Below are 18857 nucleotides of genomic sequence, written 5' to 3'. Positions count from 1 at the left end.
TTAGGCTTATAATGTTTACGATGGTTTATGTTAAACCTAAAACCCTAGAATTAGACATGTATATATAGGTTTATCAAATTGTTTAATAAAATCAAGTCAGTTCAATACCTAATTCTACGAAATACATGTCGTCAGACATGTCGGCTCCAGTACGATACGGCACGAGTTTCAACCAGATCAAAGACAATGTCTTTTGTTGGAGACTTCTTGAAACTCTAGGCACATCCTCTGCCTGATTATCTTCCTTATTGGCCTTCTTCTCCCTCCGATTTCAGGTAAGATTTTCCCACATTTACATTTTGTTTCGTTTCCTAAAATATCAAAAAAATAAAATATAGATATTTTAAATTTTGAAATTACAACAAGAAATTTAACAAAGACTTTTTTAGCACATGTGTTTTAATATTAAACTCGAAAATAGGTAGTTCAAAGGTATATATGTGTATTACATCTTTAGAGATATAATTCAGAATCTTTTACCAAATTCTTCTATTTTGGTCACAAAGTGCATACGCAATATAATCTAAAAGGCTATGGCGATTATTTGATTTATTAAAAAGAAGATATGTATGTAAGTGGCGGCTTGTGAATCTATAGAGATGAGTGGGATTATTATCATACCACTAAATAACAAAGAAAAGGTCACACAAAACGACTTATTTACTCCCTCCGTTTCGTTATATAGAATGTTTAGAAAAGTTTTTTTGTTTTATATAGGATGTTTTATTTGATGTAATTTTTAAACTATTTTAATACTTTATATTATACAATCTATACTATTAAATGGGGAGTACACTAGGAATAAAATAAAAACAAAAAATATGATATATATCCAGGTTGCCAAACAAACCAACTTGCTTACATAATTAAAAAAAAAAATTCCCTAAAACAATGATAACAATTATTAAAGAAATAAATGATTAATTCTTTCATAATTGGTTATAATACTTAGATTTTGGATCCTATTTTGGATATGGGTATATAACTAATTTCGAATATATGAAGTTTTTCAAAAAGTTTTCTAAATTAAATATTAAACATTTATAATTTTCTAAAAACAGTTAGTAATGTGTTATATTCATTCAAAATATTCCAGTATTTTAAGAAACAATATTAACTATAAAAGATGCATTCCTATATTTTATGAATTTATATTAATTACAAATAAAAAATAAACTTTACTAAAACAATGGTAACAATTATTAAAGAAATAAATGATTAACTATTTCATAATTGGTTATAATACTTAGATTTTGGATCCTATTTTGGATATGGGTATATAACTAATTTCGAATATATGAAGTTTTTCAAAAAGTTTTCTAAATTAAATATTAAACATTTATAATTTTCTAAAAACAGTTAGTAGTGTGTTATATTCATTCAAAATATTCCAGTATTTTAGGAAACAATATTAACTATAAAAGATGCATTCCTATATTTTATGAATTTATATTAATTACAAATAATAAATTCAAATATTTGACATACCGTCACTATAAAAAAAATTATAGCCAATAAGATTACAAAATGACAATTTTAAATATTATAAAATGACAATCTTGAATTTTATATAGTTCTTAGAATTTTATAAAATAATAAGAGTTTTGCAATTAATAAAACTTATCATAAAACAAGATTTCCATAACAATTGTATCTAATTAATTTCGAATAGTAATATGAAAATAACTTAACTTTAATTTAAACAGATGATTTATTTTATGTATGTGTCTCTGTATTAAAGTTTGCATATATGCATATACCTTGCTAACATCTACTATATTCTTTTTTTAGTTCACTAATACTATGTTCTATGTCCTGTTTCTCATTTATTATTCTTACGAATTGTTAAATTTATAATTTTTTGTCGTGTACATAAGCCTATACAAATCAAGATTTTTTTTCATACATTTTTTACCTAGAAATTGTATATAAAGAAGGATTATGGTATGAACAGGTGTTCATCCAATTGACATAGCATCTACAAAACAAGAAAATTACATTTGATTGCTTAATAGAAGTCCACATTTTTTATATGAACCCGATAAGTTACAAAATACTATATTAGTGTTTGTTTTCTTCAGTTTTATATAGATTTATTTAAGTAAACTCTATAGAAAATTCTTATTAGGGCATGTAGTTGAGCCTTGCATTAACATTATCAATTCACTTTGGAAACCAACAAATAAAAGTATAATTTAATCTTCAATGACTGTATTGTAAATTTATAATCAGCTGTATGTATTAAATTATATTATTTTCTTATTTTTCAAATATATGATGTGAACAGTCTTTATTAAAATGACACTATAAGCGTTATGTATATGGAAAAGAAAACAAACAACACACATGACAGTAAAATTTTATAATATGAATACCTTGAAATTTGTTTTTAAGTCATCATTATCTTTAAAAAGTCTATAAAATTTAAAAAACAAGACTACTCCGAAAAATACCACATGAGATTAGAAAATTTAGATAACAACATTCAATTTTTAAATTGTTAATAATTTTGGTAAGAGTTAATTTAAGAACATATATTTTGTAGAATTCAGCTATTTTTGGATTTTTAAAAACAGATAATGTTTTTAAAAATATAAAGAAAGTTTGTATAATTTCCATTAATTTTGTAAAAATTAAATAATCAAATGGAAAACATAGATATCCCGTTAGAAGCTTTCTCTTTTTTTTTTTTTTTTGACAACCAAATACGGATATTCTTTTTCCGATCTCTTATCCGCTGGACTAATATAAATATTGTCAAACAAATAATAATTACAAAAATATTATATAACAAAAATTTATATTTGGTGGACACAGAATGTCCAAAATATACATGCATATGTTCCTCATTTATAACTTATCTTTAACAATGAACCATATAATATATAATAAGAATAAAGAAGTCAATTAATTTTGTAATATATTTATTATAACATATGATATAAATATACTATGAATTATATTTATATTTATGTTTGTTCTATACGGGAGTTTGAGAATGTATGGTTTGAGAATGTATGTTTTCGATCGAAAATAAAAATTGGTCCCATATTCGGAATGTTCCATATTGAAAATGTTTTCTTTTATGCAACGGAAATTTGAGAACGGATGTAGGACATGATGGAACATGATAAAACGGAAAGAGAATTACGTCAATCCCTAAATATTCGTATTTGTCTCAAACGGGTTTTCATCATTGTTAGCGGTTATATATTTGATTTGATAGTTCACTAATTTAATAGAATCTAACCAACCATTTATCTGATTTAGTTTGTTGCCAGTCCAACCATTATGTTGTTTCGAATTTTAAAATATTGGTGAACTCATTATTATTTTAAATTTTCAAACATTAATTAACTAACAAAAAAATTAAACTAAAATCTCAATTAGTATGAGTTTGATTATGAATACTAAAATAAATTAGTTTATAAACATAACCCCGCAAGTACGTGCGGATCCGAACCTAGTCTTGTTTAAGATTGGTTAAACTTTTTTTAAAGTGATTATTTTTTAATCTACATACTTTACTCAAAACATTTTACAGATGATTATAATAAATCATTCCCAATATATTTTATTTAACATAGTGTAAATTTACTAAAAGTTACATGTAACTAAACTTTATATGTATAAAACAAATTGAAAATCAGGAGTTGGCGGCTACCTACGCTAAAGACACGAAAGAGATGTTCGAGATAATGGTGAAAGCCATCATAGAGAGTCTTGAAATCGATGGCAGCGACGGATCCCAGATCTCAGATCTTTGCAGATCCCAGATCTCGACTCCGAGCATGCGTAAGCTTTGTCCGCCCCCTCCCTTCCCTCGGTATCTGGTGTTTTCTCTCGCTGCTCTTGCCCCGCTGAGTTCCCAGTCACCGCCTTCCCGGTTTGAGATCTTCAAACGCCCCAACAGACTCAAATTCCGCTCCTCTCACCGCCTCCTCTCGCTGTCAACATCGACATCTCTTCGCTCATCGGATTTATTTCCTCTCCCCCAATGTGCTATTTGGATGGAGCTGGACGGGAGCTCTGTCTTGACGCTGGAAACGGTGAATTGGACTCAGATATCTCCATTCCCGGCGTTCCCTGTTTCACCCGTGATATTGCTTCGACCCAGGTTTGTGCTTCATTCTGTTCTCGGAACCCTGGCAATTAGGTTGCTCTGTTTAATACATGGATTATACATGATTTGGAAGCTACTTCAACCCTCTAAAACTGGATTGAACCCAACCCCTTTAGACCCTAATGTCTGTGTTGTGTTTGACCAAGCTCGACAGGATATCTCTGATTGTAGAACTTGCCTACCCAGAGCTGCACTTAACAAGTCTCTCCCAAGCCCCAAATCGATAGTACCAGCCGTTTCTGCTTGGTCAAGTCGAGTTTCACTCGAAAGCAGAACGCTGGTACCATCTGATTTGCTTGAAACCCATTTGTGTCGAGACCAGTACCTTAGTTTGGTTTTAAGGATTGCAATGATGAGCTCTTTAATTACTCCAACCCGCCAATGGGGCGGTTTTCAACGCTTGCTTCCTCTGTCCCTATTTGTCACCTATCACCAAATGGTCAACACTCTCAGCTTCATCGTGTACCCAGGTTTGAATCATCTTGGTGTGTCACTCTTGAAGGAGACAGCTTGGAGAAACTGGGCATTATGCTCCCACCTCTATGGAGTGGGGATTACCCATGTTTCACTAGCCTCTCCTCTCTATCTCGACCATGCTCAAAGCTTTCCAGAGTGCAAAGCAACCGCTTTTTGAAGCCTTCGCCTTTAAACTTGAAGACTAGCGGCATTATGATCACCATCCCAAGTGGTTACCGCAACCTCTTCAAGCTCTTTCCACCAAATCACAGAACCACCACCACCATGCTTTTGACCAATAACCAGAGCACTCCTATCCTTGCTCTCATCCCTGGCAAAGCTTCTAATCAAATTGTAGCCTTTTACACTTCGCCACTCAGTCTTCGACTCAAGACAGTGGAGTGTGTCCTCCTTTGCATTTGTGTAACCCAACCAACTCTACTTGTATGTTGATTTCTATTTAATAGAATGAGATATATGTTTGTCAAAAAAAAAAAAAAAAATTCCAACTATACTAGATTTTATCCCGCGGTACACCGCGGACCTATATTTTATTTTAGAAAAGAAAAATATAATTTGATTAGTAGATTAACTATATATATATATAGTATATGACTGTTTGCATAGTTTAAATCTTTATCCTTTATATTTATACATTAATTAAAATTTAACCCATGTTCTAGCATTTGATTAATAATATTTAAAATTTATGCTAATGTTGCTATAACCCGTTTTGAAATAAACTCTGTTTTTTGAGATTTTTAACATTTATATATATAAAGATTCATAATATTTTAATTTTTATTAAGTTAACATAGAAATAATCATTTTTTTGAAATGGTGTTAAAATATAAAAAGGTATATTTATTTTATTTAATAACTAGGTTCGGACCCGCACGTACGTGCGGGGTTGATTTCAAAAACTAAGTTTACGATCAAGTTTGCAATATGTTATGTATATGTTAGATTATGTTGTAAGCGTATTTTATATAAATATTATTAACATTCATGTCCAAACTTGTTGATTTGTTTTTACTTCGGTATAGAGAAAAAATGATCTGATTGTTTTTATTATTATTAGTGGCACATTAAAAATAGTAAGAGAAATGTGATATGTTTAAAGTTTAGACACGTCTCTTCCCTTTCTATGGACTATCAAACCGTTTCATCCCAAACCGGAACTAACCGAAAACCCGTCCCAGACCAAAACTAACAGAAAACCCATCCCAGACCGGAACTAACAAAAAAAACTCGTTTTGTATGGTCCCGTGAACTATCAAACCTTTAAAATTTACCAGTAATATTAATTAAAATTTGTCAAATCAAATGACCTAAATTTTGTAGCTGGACAAATCTATCTCGTTAGGTCTGCCTTGTAATGATTTTGCTATTTTTTAACTATAGTATACCTGTCATGCGAAACCCATAAGAGAAGTGTGTCACATTCATCTGGTTTGATTTTGTAAAACCTATGGATAACAAAGTTCAATAAAAAAAAATATAATATACAAATTACATTAAGATTGTATAATATAGAATAGGCATGGGCATAAAACCGTATCCGAATATCCAACCTGAAACCCGATCCAAAAACTGGGTTTGGTTTGGGTACGGGTTTACCTACAAAACTCTATTGGTTTCTATTTTCTAATACCTGTGGGTTCGGGTTAGGGTCAGGATTGGATATTAGCCGGTATCCATTCGGGTATCCATCATAACCCGAATATATAAATATATTAAAAGATATTTATAATATTTAGCATTAATATAATTCAATTATCCAAAATTTTAGTTATAATTTTGAATATTTCAATTAGTTTTAAACCTAAACATCAAAAATAATCAAAATATCTAAAATTATTTTTTAAATAAATCAAAATTTAGCTAAATTTATTTAAATTTAATTAATTAAAACTTTTTTTTCGGTACCTAAATCCGGTAATACTTGAACCAAACCGAACCCATATATCAAAAAATAACCAATGGATTCTATTTACCTAAATCCGTTTATCCAAACCTCATGGGATAATATCCGAACCCAAAGGGGTTGCACGAATGCCCATAGAAATTAAACTATTTCATACTATATATTATTGGTTGAAGTTTATTAAAAGGGAAGAACAAAACAAAAAAAACAAAAACAAAAACAAAAGAAAAAAATGAAACGACAAAAACATCGTTCTTGCCGTCTCCGCCTTCAGTTTCGCCTGAGAAAACAATTTCTTATTTTACCTGTCAGCCAATGGATCTCTTCCTTGATACCTTTTTCTTTTCCTTCATCCTTCTCATTTCTACCTTCGATTCCTATTTCTTATGAATCTCTAAATCTTCTGAGCTTAATCCTATGACCATCATAGGTAAATCTAATCACCTCTCTTTCATATTAGTATTATTTCCCGACAAAATCAAATCAGATTCAAGTCGATTTGCTATGTTTTAGATTTGAGTCTTGAGTTACTCATATTGGGTTTTTTTTTGCTTCTTTTTTTTTTCTTTATAATGGCTTATCAAGTAGAGTAATCATGTTTCAGATTTTAGTTCTTATCATAGTCATATATATATATATATATATATATTTATTTATTTATTGACTCCTTTTTAATCCCTCATCTTAACTCAACGATTTGCTTATCATCATCTCATACTTTGCTTTTGGTATCAGACAAAGTGAAAACAAATCAGACTGAGACAATAACAGAATAATAATAGTACATGTATTTTTTTTTTTACTATTGAGATTCTGAGGATACAAATAGGATCTTTGATTTGATGCAAAGGCCTCCTCAGATAACCGAAATAAAGATATGCTCCGGCTATAGCTAAGTTATATCTGAGTGTATGAATTCTTGTGGTCTAAGAGATTTATATTTTCTTGATTGCACAGATTTGCTGGACTTGCTTTCATATTTTCATCTACTATCCTCCATTCCTCCTACAGATCCTGGTACATTTTTATATACTTTCAAACCTTATATACATTAAGTCGATGGTAAGGTGCAGTTCACCATATTTTGTATTATTACATGATGAAAAAAAATTTCAATATAAAGGAGCTAACTATGGTGAATAAAACTAATAAAGATTCTAAAGGTTACTTGATAAAAACAATTTTCTGTTCGTCATAGAAATTCATTGCATTTCTCTATTTTCTTCATAGAAATGTTTATAGCTGGATAAACAGATTTATACATAATCTAAAAATCTAAACTGCTAGAAAACGACAACAAATCACTTATTCTCAACCTTCAGCTTTAGTGTCTCAATCTTTTTGTCAGTCAAATCCACATCATTCGTATGCTCACCATTTTCTTCTTCATATTTCTCCTAATGTATTGGTTGTGTAGACAACTTCTTGGGTGTTAATGATTGTTCAGATGCATAGACTCGCTTAGATGATGGGGTAGATGCATAGACTCGCTTAGATGATGGGGTAGATGCATAGACTCACTTATTGCTTCCAAGTATGAACTATCTTGACTCTTATCCTCCATGTTGTTTTGAAGGCCTTGAGATCAGAAACATGTGTGAAACCATCGGTGGCAGCCATGACTTATACGAAGGTGATTTTCTATTTTCTATTCAGTTTGTTTGTATGTTTGATGAGTTTAATATTGACGTTTCTATACTATGGTTTATATAGTAGTTGATGTTGGCTTTGGGTGAAAGGTAGAATATTCGCTGCATTGAATAGAAGATTTTCTGTTTTTGATTTGATTTTGTATTTTGATATGATATAGGATAGTAAGAATAGGGATTGGATCAAACTGTTTCCGTTTTCTGTTTTGATTATTGATTTACTTATTTATTGAGGTACGAACAAATGGTAATTAAGAGGTAAGGGTTGGTGTGATTGCCTGAAATGAGAATATATGTTATTATACTGAAATATATGCAGTTAATGATTTGATTTCATTTCGCCTCTTGTTATGATATGCTAGAGGATCATGAGGGATTCTGTTAGTTGACATTTCTATATTTCCTCCGCAATTATGATGATTATGATGTATTTTTTTTCTTTTATCCTACAGGTAAACGAAGAAGAATAGAGTGTTTGGATACACTTATAATATATCAAGGATCCGAATGAGATTCTCCCAAACAGTTATGATCCGCGTCCCATATACAATTAAATTTACCTTGTTGCCCTTAAATTTTTTTTTTCCTCTTCTTCCTTTGTTTGCTCGTAGGGTCAAATTATGGAATTTTTTGACAGTTTTTTTTTTTTCAGTTTTGTACTCCCCAATTAATAGTATAGATTTAGGTAGAACTATTTAGTTTTTATAAATGCATTTCAAATTTATTTATAACAATTAAACCAAAATTTATGGCATATGCTCCTCTAACAATTACTATGTATAACAACTAGTTTTTATTAAAAAAAATTAATTAAATATTTAATATCAGTGGCATTCCCTGTAAATAGTACTAAACTTCAGGATTTATTTCATAATTGTCTCCAAAAATGTATATATAGATTGTCTAACTTAAAAAAATATATAGTTTGTTACTACATAAAAGCATTTCTCATGAAAAATAATTCTACAAGATATTAATCATTGTTAGACTTAGGCTAGTAGTTAATTTTTGGTTGTTTAGAGATTGGTATATAAAAGTGATTATCACGTCAAAATTAGTTTCTATAATATGGATCTCTATTTTTTTTTGGTTTTAATTAACTAACAATTTTAGTCACTCTTTCTGTAGATATTTAGCAATGGGAGATACAAAAGCATGCTACATAAGCCTTCAGATTTTTTTCAACAAATAAAAATTTCGTGATTTAAATCAACGAAAATGCTAATTTGGGAATTTTAATGACATTTTTTCCATTGGTAAATTCCACAAAGTCTAGAATATCGGTGGCGTCTCTGCATAACTTCCCTTTGACCTCTGTTGTGAAATCATCACCGAAGCTAGTCGATAAACAAAATCCACCGCAGTATATGGATATCGATTTCGCCACTTTTTCAGTATGTTTCGTCTTGCGAACCTAAGTGGAAGAATTTTCTTGAATCACGCAAGATTCACTATATAAGATAAATGAAACTACCCTTTTTTAATGTTAACAACATTGAAATGAATTAAATTGTGTTAAAGATTTACGTCATATATTTGTTTAAGTGAAAGAAGAACAAAATATACAAGCCATGCCTTTCTTCTTCATGAATATGATTATGACTTTCGACAAATAGAAAATACGAGACTAGACATATAGGATATTCTTCAGTTTATAGCTCTGTTATTTTAATGGTATTTGTTCCAAATAGGGATACACATATTAATCAAATCGAACTGAAAGATGTCTGTAATCTAATTTAAAAGGTGGTTTTGATCATCAAAACTCATCGGAAAGCAAATAACTAGCATTAGAGAGGAGTTTAATTTAAGGTAATAAGCATGAGAGTTGTTTCTATTTTTTTTCTTTCTCCTTCTTACCAACTTCCTAGAGAGTTGTGAACTCTCTTATACCACACAGTAAATTTTTATAAAACTATTTGACACAATTTTTCGAACCTCCGAGAAGTAATTATATTTCAAAGGATGTACCAAACCAAGATATATCTTATTATATTAACTGGTAAGTACAAATATGAAACTAACTTTAAAAAGTGTAAAAAATTACATTCAAAATGTCACTAAAATACTTAATTAAGATTAATTAATTAATATAAGAAAGATAATTAATTAAAAATTAAAAATCGTTGACAGATCAAATAAAATAAAATCATCTAATCAAATAAAATCTAACTGAATCAAAATCTAATTTATACTTAAAAATATATAAAAAATTAACAGCTTAGATTTTTAAAATCTAATCGAATAAAATCTAGAACTACAAATTTTATCAAAAATCTAATGTTTAACAGCTTTTATTTAGTTTAACAGCTTAGATTGTATGAATTAGATTTAATTTTTTATATATTTTTTATCAAAACAAATCTAATTCGTACTTGATAAAATCTAAACTAAATTCACATCATATCTACATACATGAAACTAAATTCACATCATATTTGTTTAATCATAGATATATCTATACTATTAAATCGGGAGTACAAAAGCAAAAAACAAAAAAAAAAACAAAAAAATTCCATTCAATGCCCCCACGACAAAAGAAAAGGAAGACAAAGAAAAAACTATATCGAGGGCAAACAAGTAATCTGAAGAAGTCAAAACACGCGGACCCTAAAGGATCCGGTTTTACCTTATTCGGATCGTGGAATATTACAACCGTTTCCAAACATACTCTTCCGCCGAAACCTATAAGAAATTCAAATAAGAAATAGGAAGAAAAGAATATTCTAATGGCGTACCTACCAAATCAACAGTTAACGACATTTAATCCCCAAAAATCTGCTCTTCCAAACAAAATGGTTTTTAGAAACTAGCCATTCTTAAAATCGAATAAATATCAATTATCAATCATTAAATTAAAAACCTAAATCAACAAATATTTCACACCCGAAACTAACTCATTGCTAAAACTAACCAAGTCGGACTCTATCAAATGAAATCCTAAAGATCCTCTATAATAACATCTCAAATCAAAATAATTTGGAACATAATCTTCCTGTTTCGGTAAACATTAACTGAAAATCTTTAATTGATTACACAGAATATCGCAGAAAAAGCACATCCACTACTACTATAAAAACCAAACTAGACGTCATACACAACCAAACACATCAAACCTAAAACAACAACTCAGAAAGTCACCTTGATAGTATCGATGGCCGCCGATGATGGTATCATTCATGTGTCTGATATTAAGTCCTTCAAAACAGGATAGAAGATCAGAGTCAAAATAGTGCCAAAGTAATCCACACTGGTTTGATATTTTTCCATATGCGGGGAGTTACGTTTAAATCTAAAAAAGTTACCTTTTTTGTTGTTTCTCTTTAATGATGTTTCATATTTTCATTCACAGAGATCAGACTAGCAAATTCGTGTAATAAACTTGAGAATCTGAAAGCGAAAGGGAGTTCAAAATGAACAAATTGACTTCTAGATATTTAATATAAGGTACCATAAATCTTATTCATCTTTTTATTTTTACATCTATATTAAGTGAATTCTGTTTTTATTTATTTTACATTCAAATTACTAAAGGAGATGTTTGTTTCCATCTTATCCGTCATCGAGAAATTCCAGAGTTTACAAGATTAGACTAATGTAAGTTTATGCTAAGATGCCTTATGATTATTTTTATGGAGTTCAAATTAGTATGTCAAGTTATATTACGTTAATGTTTTGCTTTGCCAGGCACTCACAGATGAAGATACAGTTAAAGGTGATTATTTGCATTTCTGATTTTCAGAAATATATAGATCTATTCATTCAACTTATCATGTTAGCATAATGAAACAATTCTCCTATAAATTAAACTTTGCTTTTTAAACATTTCATTACTACTCATGTATATGATTAAATTTATTAACTAAATTCAAATTACTCACATGCTTTTCAATTACACGAATATCCTTAAAACTAATAAATCATTTCATTAGAAAACATATATTTTTGGTACCTTTTGACCTTGGTGATTTTAGAATCATATGGAGAGCATCTTGCCCTATCCTTCTTTAATATGTTTCCAAAATGTTATCCTGTAGTTCCTGAGATATTAAAGATATACAAATTTACGATTAAAACAGAAGATTTTCTTATAGGCCGTTAAATTGAATGATAGTAATTTTCTTCTTTGATTTTACTTTAAGCAAATGTAAAAGGTAGTCCCAAATGATTTCATATGTCCATGGATTCAACATGGTGAGCATAATTATTCAAATAACAGTTTTGTAATGTTGTAAAAGTGAAAAAACGGTCACCTGATGTTTTTTTTGTTGGGAAGACTTTGAAAATGATTAGCTCATAGTACCAAGAGAGTGAGGTCTCAAAAGCCTCATATCATTTTCTGCAAAACCAAAAGCTCAACAGCTCCAACAAAATGGAATAATAAATTAGTAATTGTTGGTCCCTGAACCGAACTAGATACGAATGATAATTCAAAATGGCAATGCAGCTACGAAATCAACAAGTAGAAAAGAGCATAATAATTAATGAAACAAATTTCAGTTTTGCATGAACTACAGAATCATCAAAAAGAAGGACCAGACTCGCCAAAAACCAAAGCACATCTTTTAAGGAAAATTTATGTTACAAATTAAATTACTTGAGTGATCTATACTTGCTTGGGGTTATCTCATGAAACTTAATGAAAAAGAAGACGAAAACGAGATCTCTTACCCATGAATTAATCGAAGATGAAACGGGTAAATAGGATTCACCAAAATTCTCACCTACTTCACTAATTGCTCGATTATATAATCCCATCGACACAATGAATCTGAAGAGACTCTTGCTTAGGGATTTGATAGGTAGACGAAAATGTAACCTTGGGGCTTGGGTGAAGTGAAATCGTCACCAGAAGGTACTATCACCGGATTTAATGGTGGTGAAGAGCTCGAGAATCAGCAGGTCTTGCAGTCTTTTGTTGTTGCCCAATTGATTCAGAAAACGGAGGTGTACAAGAAATTTAGGCGGAGGGTTATTCCCTGTGATTCTGCGTGTGTACGGTGTGGGGCTGAGGAGGAAACAATTAATCATGCTATTTTCAGATGCCCACCGGCTCGGCAGGCGTGGGCATTAGCCCAAGTTCCTGTAGGTCCTGGCTCCTTCCCGACGGAGTCTATTTATGCTAATATAGACCATTTTTTAGGTTCTTCTAATCCGGCCTCTCAGGTGGCCGCGTTCCCCTGGCTTATGTGGTATATTTGGAAAGCACGGAATGCTCGTGTTTTTGAGAATGTGATGGAAAATCCGATGGATGTAGTTCGGTTGGCGGAGGGGAAGGCAAATGTCTGGTTACAGGCTCAGGTGGAGGTGGAGGATGAGGATCAACCACACTCTCCACTTGTCCCCTCTACTAGACAAAGGGGGCCCATCCCTTTTCTTCCTACCTCTTTTACAGGTTATCGGTGTTTTGTGGATGGCTCTTGGAAAGCGACAGATGCTTTTGCAGGTGCAGATTGGTTTTGTTCTTCCATTGAAGATTCGAGGTCAGATATGGGCGCTACCAATTGTAACGCCCGCGAACCAATTTGTGTATTTTTGGTGTGGGTGTCGATCGACACCCTTGGTGGCATCGATCGACACCAAGTGTTCCGGTTTGGTCGGGTTCGTTTTAATTGCTGATTGGTTCGGTTTTGGTTAATTAAAATCCCTAAATCGCATTTAGGTGTTAAGGGACGAATTAAGGGTTTTGGAGAGTCTCATTGTTGTCGCCGTTGAGTGAAAAAGAGAGAAAAGAGAGAAAAGAGAGAAAAGCGTTCTTGAGTTTTTCTGGGCTTGTTCTTGGAGATTTTGGAGAGATCTGAGGCAGTAGAAGTGTTAGCTGTTGCTGGAAACGAAGGGGGAGCTTCTGGGGGTGTTGTTTTCCACGTTCCTCAATTCAATCTTCCTGTTCTTGAGGTGAGTGCTTGACCATGGTTGATCTAAGCATGAGATCTCCCTTGTTTTGTGTGATTCCTTGTTATTTGTGGTGTTTGCTTGCTTGGGTACATTGTATTTGTGATTTCTAGTGAATTCTGAGATGGTTAGACGTGTTTGGAGTTGATTCTGTGTTGATTGGAATCGGAGTTCGTCGCTGAGTTTCGCGCAGATCGTGACTGCAGAAGAGGCATCGATCGATACCACTTTTGTGGAGCATCGATCGGCACCGTCTCGAGTAGCATCGATCGGCACCATTCCGGCATCGGTCGACACCAGTTCCTGTAGCATCGGTCGACACCGATTGAGCATCGGTCGACACTAGTACCTGCCGAGTCTTATTTTCCTGGTTTGATATATTGATTGTGTTATTGTTGTTTGTTGACTTGGGAGTCTCATATGCTTGTGTGTATAACCCAGTAGATGGGAGGACGGCCTCACTAAGTATTTATGATAATACTTACGCATCTCAATTGTTGTTTGTGATGTGCAGGTAAAGGCAAAGTGTGATCGTGGAATCAAGGCGATGATGAAGGGGTGTTCTAGAGGCTTGATTGATTGTGGTCTAGCTGATGTTAGGTTGCTAGATTAAGTCATTGGAACATTGTAGGATGTTAGCTTTTGGTTATTTCTTTGTTTGGATTATGATGTTGTTGGAATATTATTGGAATTGTTTTATTTGGTTATCCGCTGTTACTGATTGTTGTTAGGATGTTAGTGGGTATGGGACCACTAGTAAATGAGATATAAAAAAAAAAACGGGAAGGGTTGTTTCACCAATTTCCGTAGAAGTTTGTCTCCACTCCATGCTAAAGTAGAAGCTCTCATTTGGGCGATGCGTTGCATGATTGGACATAATAACCGGGACGTGGTTTTTTATACGGACTGTTCTGATTTGGTGAAGATGGTGTCTTCTCCTCATGAATGGCCGGCTTTCACACCATACCTTGAGGACATCAAGATAGATCAAGCGGAGTTCTCTTCCTTCTCTCTATCTCTGGTTCCACGAAATGCGAATGTCAAAGCGGATTCTCTGGCACCCCAAGCGCGACTGTCACCGCAGCATGTTTTGTTTGTAAACTCTTTCCCTCCAAATTGGCTCATTTGAGTTGATTCTATTGTTGTCAAAAAAAAAAAAAAAAAAATTTAGGTCAATAGAGTTTTTTTTAATTTAATCGCAATTTCCTTTTCAGATATGTTTTTTATTTGCCGAGATTTTTTTTTTTTTGGGCAAAAGATTTTTCTTTTTATTTGACCTTATACTTTGTTACCCTTTTTCTTTTCTAATTACTTTAGAATAGTTTGTTTTTTTAATAAAAATACTATTATGTAAAGATTACATTGTTTCTTATATATTAGTATGCTTTACGTTTTGTGTCATGCCACCTATCTTCTTGATTCACACGAATATGCTAAAAATAATAATTTCAAAACAAACATTAATTAGATTTACACAGCCATAATTACTATAATTGTGATAATTTTTAAAATATTATTTATGGTAAAGTACCAAAATTTATATTTATATTTAAAAACACCATATATAGTATATATTTTTATTATTATATAACTATAATAATTGCATCAAACCAAACTAATAGAAATGAAAAAATAATTACTTTAATTAAAAAAATCTATATAATTTAAGAAATCTCAATAAATTCGTAATAAAATTTTAAAAATAAAGACTTAGAATATGTTACAAAAAATACATTAACGCTTGCAATCTTACATATCACATGTTTTTCCAATTTATCTAAGATAAAAATTTTCAAATTTAAAAAATAAAAACAGTAAACTATGTTTTCTAATAGTTTAAATTTTTTAAAACAATATGTGATCCTATGCTATAATATTTTTATAGCATAGGATATATAATTTTGTTTATATTTGTGTTTGTCCGAAACGGAACTTCGAGAATTTTTGTTTCATCTTATATCTAACCAAAAAATACAAAATTTGTCTCATACCAAGAATGCAACGGAAACATGAAATACACATATCCCTAAATATGTGTATTTCTTTCTAATGGGTTTTCATCATTTTAACGGTTTTCTATGCATGTATCACAAGTTTAATCTTACCGACCATTAATTTGGTTTAGTTTGATCTTGATGTGACCTTTGGATCATTCTGAGTTTTAAATTATCTGTAAAACCACTATTCAAACATTAACAAACCAGATTGAAACAAAACTCAAAATCAAACTAAATAGTAAATATCCAACTAATATGAGTTCAGGTACTATATTAAATTAATCTGTTTACAAACATAACTCCGAATGTATGTCTTAACTAATGGGTGGAACTACTTATAATTCTTTTTATATATAGACTGATTTGACATATAATAATTTTAAATATATAAATTTTTAAAACTAATACAAATTAACATATTCAGCAATTCAAACTATATGCAAACATACTTAAAATAATTAAAAAAAGAAATCCAACATATACATAACAAGTTGCTAAATTTATAGCAAAATTAGTTTAAAAAATCAACCCCGCACGTACGTGCGGGTTAATCCCTAGTTTATGTTAATTTTGTTTGAGTGTGAAGTACATTTTTGTCTATGATGAGATGTGAATTGGTGAAAGGACTTTCCAAAGAAGTAGGTACATTTCATTAATGTTTTTTTATAATGAAGAGTCATGGAAACAAGATCTAATCATTAACATTTAGTATATATAGTTACACTTTACTAAAATATACTATTTTTTATTAAACACACATATTCTTATGATTCTTGACTAAGTTATGTTGCATTATCTACTATTTTATATTTGTGTACGCATGTGACATATGACACATATGTGAATGTATATATATAGGCATATCATATATGGTATAAGTGTTAAATATTTAAATTTTGCACAAAAATTGCTTAACATTTGCTTAAAAAATATTTAAAATATGCAAAGAAAGGACTAATTTTTTGCTCTATGTAATAAGATGAGACAACTAAATCAAAATTTCCAATGAGCTAAATAAGTATACTCAAAATAAGAATACAAAAAACAAAGAATCATACTTTATGCTGGTTGAGTCCAAAGTGCTTTGCATCTAGTTATCATCCACACTGAGAGATTATTACTCCTGGTTTATAATGTTTTGGCCTAAATCTGTGATGATGCTTCGGGTTTAGTTCATTCAATCTTAATCGAGAAAACAAAAAGGCAACAAACAAGATTCTTTCACATGAGTCTTAAGATAAAAAGCAGTTAATCTTACATAGATTACTTGCATTAACAAGCTTGTAAATAATCTTCTTGACTTTGGTATGCTCTAAAGCCATTGCTCACCATCGATAAAGGAGATGTTGGCGAAAGGAGCCGCTTCCACATCGGTGAGTTGCTTAACATTTGCTTGAAATATATTTAAAAGGTTACTGTGAGGCCTTTGGACTACCTTAAAAGTAATAATTATTGACGTAGGTTTCATATTTACCAATTACGACAATAATTTTAATATTGTTGGTAGAAAAATAACCAATCTCTTAATGGCCCTATTACCGAAATTTCCACTGCAAATTAAGATTAAACAAAATAATCTTAGCAGGGTAAAAATGGAAAACAAAACTAAGAAAACACGCGGATCCTACAATTCCCTGGTCGGGTTCAATGTTGAGTGTTGTTGACCGATTCAATTTTTATCCGAGAGATCCGTTTCTCTTTGTTCTTCGGAAAATGGTACTAGGCCTTAAACTTACTTATGGCCCAGTGAAAGCTGAAATTTAAGTGATTATCAAAGATTCAAAATAAATCATTCTGTGGCATCTATTCTAACCTAACTACCATTAGTTGAAGAGTTGTATTCTTTTTATATTTTCTAATTTAGTCTACAAACAATCGCACACGGTTAGTTGGATTGTTATTTTCAAAAATAATTAGATAAATTTTAACACTAGTCATAAATTCATAATAATCTAAACAAGGATCACATTATTTATCTTCAAAATTCCTAAAATTGTATTAAATTATTTGACAATTTTTTTGAACCTCCGAGAATTTACGATATTTTGAAAGATTTACCAACCCAAAATTTATGTATCTACATGAAACTAAATTCACATCATTTTAACTTAGAATCACATATATGTTTGTGTTAATTTTGTTGGAGCTATGAAATAGTCATAAACATTTCATTAAGTTAAAAAATTTTATATGAGGGAAATGTGAATTCGGTGAAAGGACTTTCCAAGTAGGTAAATTTCATCAAATTTATTCTATAATGAAGAGTCACTGAAACAATTTCTAATAATTAATATTTGATAATATTTTTTTTAGTAATCCTATGAAATTTTTTATTTCAAAAACATTTAAACAACTTTAAAAAGCTTGGAAATTCTTGTTGCATTTCAATCAACAATTTCTTAATTTCTTTTATTTCTTATAAGCCACACATATTCTTATATTTCTTGACTAAGTAAGTTCTGTTGCATTATCTACTATACTATATTTGTGTACACATTTGATATATGAACATATAAAATGAATGAATATATATACACATATAATACACAAATAAAATTTGTTTATAAATAGTTGAGGTTTCTTCTAAAAATTGAATTTTTGGTTTGATTGATATCATGTATTGTGAAATGATTCTCCCATGATTAATGTTGTATTATATAAGCTAAGAATCAGTTTTAAATAAATATTGACTGAAAGGAAAAATTATTATGCCCAAAACAATCGTGGAAAACCAAAACAAAATGGTTTAGTTGAAAGCAAACTACAAATTTTATAAATCAAACCAAACATTTTTTGAATATAAACCGAACCAA

General features: G+C 30.7%; 3 long non-coding RNA genes across 3 annotated transcripts; 2 read left to right on the top strand and 1 right to left on the bottom strand.

The window, feature by feature from the left end:
• The first annotated feature begins 6640 nt into the window (after positions 1–6640).
• LOC104785857 (uncharacterized) lies at positions 6641–8909 on the top strand. Its single transcript, XR_767423.3, has 4 exons — positions 6641–6936; positions 7464–7523; positions 8083–8139; positions 8608–8909. It is a non-coding gene; the product is annotated as an uncharacterized LOC104785857 (long non-coding RNA).
• A 1662-nt stretch (positions 8910–10571) lies between these two features.
• LOC104785856 (uncharacterized) lies at positions 10572–13329 on the bottom strand. The gene is made up of 5 exons (XR_767422.3): positions 12409–13329; positions 12108–12195; positions 11461–11545; positions 11297–11353; positions 10572–10840 (listed from the first exon to the last, which is right to left on the bottom strand). It is a non-coding gene; the product is annotated as an uncharacterized LOC104785856 (long non-coding RNA).
• Positions 11272–11979, top strand: LOC147943317 (uncharacterized). Its single transcript, XR_015558545.1, has 4 exons — positions 11272–11395; positions 11508–11602; positions 11732–11752; positions 11843–11979. It is a non-coding gene; the product is annotated as an uncharacterized LOC147943317 (long non-coding RNA).
• Positions 13330–18857: the final 5528 nt, after the last annotated feature.

Source organism: Camelina sativa, chromosome 5 (genome assembly GCF_030686135.1).
Source record: "Camelina sativa cultivar CO46 ecotype springtype chromosome 5, ASM3068613v1".
Lineage (NCBI taxonomy): Eukaryota > Viridiplantae > Streptophyta > Magnoliopsida > Brassicales > Brassicaceae > Camelina > Camelina sativa.
This window is presented reverse-complemented; position numbering and strand designations above follow the sequence as displayed.